The 5,524-nt window shown below is 41.1% G+C and overlaps 1 non-coding gene across 1 annotated transcript; it reads right to left on the reverse strand.

The window, feature by feature from the left end:
• Positions 1-3,266: 3,266 nt before the first annotated feature.
• On the reverse strand, positions 3,267-3,374 carry LOC130964232 (small nucleolar RNA R71). The gene has a single exon (XR_009080334.1). It is a non-coding gene; the product is annotated as a small nucleolar RNA R71 (small nucleolar RNA).
• Positions 3,375-5,524: the final 2,150 nt, after the last annotated feature.

Here is a 5,524-nt window from a genome sequence, read left to right on the forward strand (position 1 = left end):
CTGGAGCTACAAAAGCCCAATTGGCGCGCTCTCAACGGCGTTGGAAAGTAGACATCCTGGGCTTTCCAGCAATATATGATAGTCCATACTTTGCCCAAGATTTGATGGCCCAAACCGGCGTTCAAAGTCACCTTCAGAATTCCCAGCGTTAAACGCCGGAACTGGCACCAAAATGGGAGTTAAACGCCCAAACTGGCACAAAAGCTGGCGTTTAACTCCAAGAAGAGTCTCTACACGAAAATGCTTCAATGGTCAGCCCAAGCACACACCAAGTGGGCTCGGAAGTGGATTTTTATGTCATTTACTCATCTCTGTACACCCTAGGCTACTAGTTCTCTATATATAGGACCTTTTACTATTGTATTATAATCATCTGATCTTTGGAATCGTTTGATCTTTAGATCTTTTGATCACTTTGGGAGGCTGGCCATTCGGCCATGCCTAGACCTTGTTCTTATGTATTTTCAACGGTGGAGTTTCTACACACCATAGATTAAGGTGTGGAGCTCTGCTGTACCTCGAGTATTAATGCAATTACTATTGTTCTTCTATTCAATTCCGCTTGTTCTTGTTCCAAGATATCACTTGTTCTTCAACTTGATGAATGTGATGATCCGTGACACTCATCATCATTCTCACCTATGAACGTGTGACTGACAACCACCTCCGTTCTACCTTAGATTGGGTGAATATCTCTTGGATTCCTGATACACGATGCATGGTTGATCGCCTGACAACCGAGTGCTCGCCTGACAAACGAGCCAGCCATTCCGTGAGATCAGAGTCTTCGTGGTATAGGCAAGAACTGATGGCGGCATTCAAGAGAATCCGGAAGGTCTAACCTTGTCTGTGGTATTCTGAGTAGGATTCAATGATTGAATGACTGTGACGTGCTTCAAACTCCTGAGGGCGGGGCGTTAGTGACAGACGCAAAAGAATCACTGGATTCTATTCCGGCCTGATCGAGAACCGACAGATGGATAGCCGTGCCGTGACAGGGTGCGTTGAACATTTCCACTGAGAGGATGGGAGGTAGCCACTGACAACGGTGAAACCCTTGCATAAGCTTGCCATGGAAAGGAGTAAGAAGGATTGGATGAAGACAGTAGGAAAGCAGAGAGATAGAAGGGATCAAGCATCTTCATACGCTTATCTGAAGCTCTCACCAATGATATACATAAGTATCTCTATCTTTATCTTTATGTTTTATTCATATATCATCTATACCCATTTGAGTCTGCCTGACTAAGATTTACAAGATGACCATAGCTTGCTTCATACCAACAATCTCCGTGGGATCGACCCTTACTCGCGTAAGGTTTATTACTTGGACGACCCAGTGCACTTGCTGGTTAGTTGTGCGGAGTTGTAGTGATCACAATTTCGCACACCAAGTTTTTGGCGCCGTTACCGGGGATTGTTTCGAGTATGGACAACTGACGGTTCATCTTGTTGCTTAGATTAGGTATTTTTCAGAGTTCTTAAGAATGAATTCTAGTGTTTCAAGGTGATGTTCTTATCATCACCAAAGCTGATTGATTATCATCAATTTAGCTCTTAAATGCAATGTCATGCTGAAGCTTGGCTATTCATGTCTAATTCCTTTAGACTGAAGCTTTAAACTAACATTGCATGATTCCTGGAATTCTCATTAAGAATTTTGATACCTTTATTTTCTTTTTCACTTAATTTTCGAAAAGTCCAAAAAAAAAAAATTTTCAAAATCATAAAAACAAAAAATATTTTATGTTTCTTGTTTGAGTCTAGTGTCTAATTTTAAGTTTGGTGTCTTGCATGCATTGTTTATTTGATCTTGGTTCTATTTTCAATTCAATAGTACAGGGAACTGAAGATTCAGAACATGCAGCAGAGGAATTACACAGAAAAAGCTGGGCGTTCAAAACGCCCAGTGAAGAAGGACAGACTGGCGTTTAAACGCCAGCCAGGGTGCCTGGTTGGGTGTTTAAAGCCCAAAAAGGTAGTGCATTGGGCGTTAAACGCCAGAATGTGCACCATTCTGAGCGTTTAACGCCAGGATGGCACAAGGGGGAGGATTTTGTTTTCAAATCAATTTTTTTTTCAAGTTTTCAAAGTTTTTCAAAATCAAATCTTTTTCAAATCAAATATTTTCAATCAAATCTTTTTCAAAATCAATTTCTTTCCTTTTTCAAAGATACTTGCTAACAATTAATGATTTGATTGAACAATTCAGGTATGTTGCCTTTTCTGTTGAGAGAGGTTTAATGTTTGAATCATATCTTTTCTTGTTAGCCAAGTCATTAATTTTAAAATCAAATCTTTTTAAAATTGTTTTCAAATCATATCTTTTCAATCATATCTTTTTAAAACCATAACTTTTCAATCAAATCTTTTTAACCACATCTTTTTCAAAATAGTTTTCAATCATATCTTTTTGATTTCTAATTTCAAAATCTTTTTCAAAAATTACTTGATTTCTTTCCCACTCTTGGTTTTCGAAAATCAATTAATTTTTTTTCAAAATGTTTTCAAAATCTTTCACTTAATTTTCGAAACTTTCTTCCCCTCTTCTCACATCCTTGAATTTATGGAGTACCACTCCTCCTCAATGCACAATTCGAACTCTATCTCACTAAGTTCGAATTCTTCTACCTCTTTCTTCTATTTTTCTGTTCCTCTGACACCTCAAGGAATCTCTATACTGTGACATAGAGGATTCCATATTTTCTTGTTCTCTTCTCTTTCATATGAGCAGGAACAAAGACAAGGGCATTCTTGTTGAGGTTGACCCTGAACCTGAAAGGACCTTGAAGCGAAAGCTAAGAGAAGCTAAGGCACAACTCTCTGTAGAGGACCTAACAGAAATCTTCAAAGAAGAAGACATGGCAGCCGAAAACAACAACAATGCAAACAATGCAAGGAAGGTGCTGGGTGACTTTACTGCACCTACTCCCGACTTCTATGGGAGAAGCATCTCTATCCCTGCCATTGGAGCAAACAACTTTGAGCTTAAGCCTCAATTAGTTTCTCTAATGCAACAGAATTGCAAGTTCCATGGACTTCCATTGGAAGATCCTCATCAGTTCTTAGCTGAATTCTTGCAAATCTGTGACACTGTCAAGACTAATGGGGTTGACCCTGAGGTCTACAGACTTATGCTATTCCCTTTTGCTGTAAGAGACAGAGCTAGAACATGGTTGGACTCACAACCTAAAGAAAGCCTGGACTCATGGGAAAAGCTAGTCAATGCCTTCTTGGCAAAGTTCTTTCCACCTCAAAAATTGAGTAAGCTTAGAGTGGAAGTCCAAACCTTCAGACAAAAGGATGGAGAGTCCCTCTATGAAGCTTGGGAAAGATACAAACAATTGATCAGAAAATGTCCTTCTGACATGCTTTCTGAATGGAGCATCATAGGTATTTTCTATGATGGTCTCTCTGAACTATCCAAGATGTCTTTGGATAGCTCTGCTGAAGGATCTCTTCATCTGAAGAAGACGCCTACAGAAGCTCAAGAGCTAATTGAAATGGTTTGCAAATAACCAATTCATGTACACTCTGAAAGGAATCCTGTGAATAATGGGATAATCAGAAGAAAGGAGTCCTTGAGATTGATACTCCGAATGCCATTCTGGCTCAGAACAAGATATTGACTCAACAAGTCAATTTGATTTCTCAAAGTCTGTCTGGAATGCAAAATACACCAAGCAGTACTAAGGATGCTTCATCTGAAGAAGAAGCTTATGATCTTGAGAACCCTTCAATGGAAGAGGTGAATTACCTAGGAGAACCCTATGGAAACACCTATAATTCTTCATGGAGAAATCATCCAAATTTCTCATGGAAGGATCAACAGAGACCTCAACAAGGTTTCAACAACAATAATGGTGGAAGAAACAGGTTTAGCAATGGCAAGCCTTTTCCATCATCTTCTTAGCAACGGACAGAGAATTCTAAGCAGAACCACTCTGACTTAGCAACCATGGTCTCTGATATAATCAAAACCACTCAAAGTTTCATGACTGAAACAAGGTCTTCCATTAGGAATTTGGAGGCACAAGTGGGACAGCTGAGCAAGAAAATTACTGAACTCCCTCCTAGTACTCTTCCAAGTAATACAGAAGAAAATCCAAAAGGAGAGTGCAAGGCCATCAACATGGCCGAATTTGGAGAGGAAGGAGAGGCAGTGAACGCCACTGAGGGAGACCTCAATGGACGTCCACTGGCCTCCACTGAGTTCCCCAATGAGGAACCATGGGAATCTGAGGCTCAAAATGAGACCATAGAGATTCCACTGGACTTGCTTCTGCCTTTCATGAGCTCTGATGAGTTTCCTCCTCTGAAGAGGATGAGCATGTCACTGAAGAGCAAGTTGCTAATACCTTGGAGCAATCATGAAGCTAAATGACAAGTTATTGGAAATGAGACTTGGGGAGAACAAACCTCCTTTGCTCACCAAAGAACTGGATGACTTGTCTAGCAGAAATTATCTCAAAAGAGACAAGACCTTGGGAAGTTTTCAATAGTTGTACCATAGGCACCATGACCTTCAAGAAGGCTCTGTGTGACTTAGGGTCAAGTGTAAAACCCATGCCTCTCTCTGTAATGGAGAAGCTAGGGATCTTTGAGGTGCAAGCTGCAAGAATCTCACTAGAGATGGCAGACAATTCAAGAAAACAAGCTTATGGACTTGTAGAGGATGTTCTGGTGAAAATTGAAGACCATTACATCCCTACTGATTTCATAGTCCTAGAGACTGGGAAATGCATGGATGAATCCATCATCCTTGGCAGACCCTTCCTAGCCACAGCTAAGGCTGTGATTGATGTTGATGGAGGTGAACTGATCATTCAAGTGAATGAAGAATCCTTTGTGTTTAAGGCTCAAGGATATCCCTCTGTCACCATGGAGAGGAAGCATGAAGAGCTTCTCTCAAAACAGAGTCAAACAGAGCCCCCACAGTCAAACTCTAAGTTTGGTGTTGGGAGGCCACAACCAAACTCTAAGTTTGGTGTTGAACCCCCACATTCAAACTCTAAGTTTGGTGTTGACATTGCTCTGAGCATTTGTGAGGCTCCATGAGAGCCCTTTGTCAAGCTACTGACATTAGAGAAGCGCTTGTTGGGAGGCAACCCAATGTTATATTTATCTATTTTCCTTTGTTATTTTATGTTTTCTGTAGGTTGATGATCATGAGAAGTCACAAAATCAATTGAAAAAGCAAAAACAGAATGAAAAACAGGAAGAAAAACAGCACACCCTGGAGGAAGGCCTTGCTGGCGTTTAAACGCCAGTAAGAGTAGCAGTTGGGCGTTTAATGCCTAGTCTGGCACCATTCTGGGCGTTTAACGCCAGAAAGGGGCACCAGACTGGCGTTAAATGCCAGGAAAGGGCAAGAACCTGGCGTTAAATGCCAGAAATGGGCACCAGCCCGGCGTTTAACGCCAGAATTGGCTCAAAACGCATTTTTGCAAGCCATTTGGTGCAGGGATGACTTTTTCTTGACACCTCAGGATCTGTGGACCCCACAGGATCCTCACCTACCCCA

The sequence above is a fragment of the Arachis stenosperma genome, chromosome 2 (assembly GCF_014773155.1).
Source record: "Arachis stenosperma cultivar V10309 chromosome 2, arast.V10309.gnm1.PFL2, whole genome shotgun sequence".
Taxonomy (NCBI): Eukaryota; Viridiplantae; Streptophyta; class Magnoliopsida; order Fabales; family Fabaceae; genus Arachis; species Arachis stenosperma.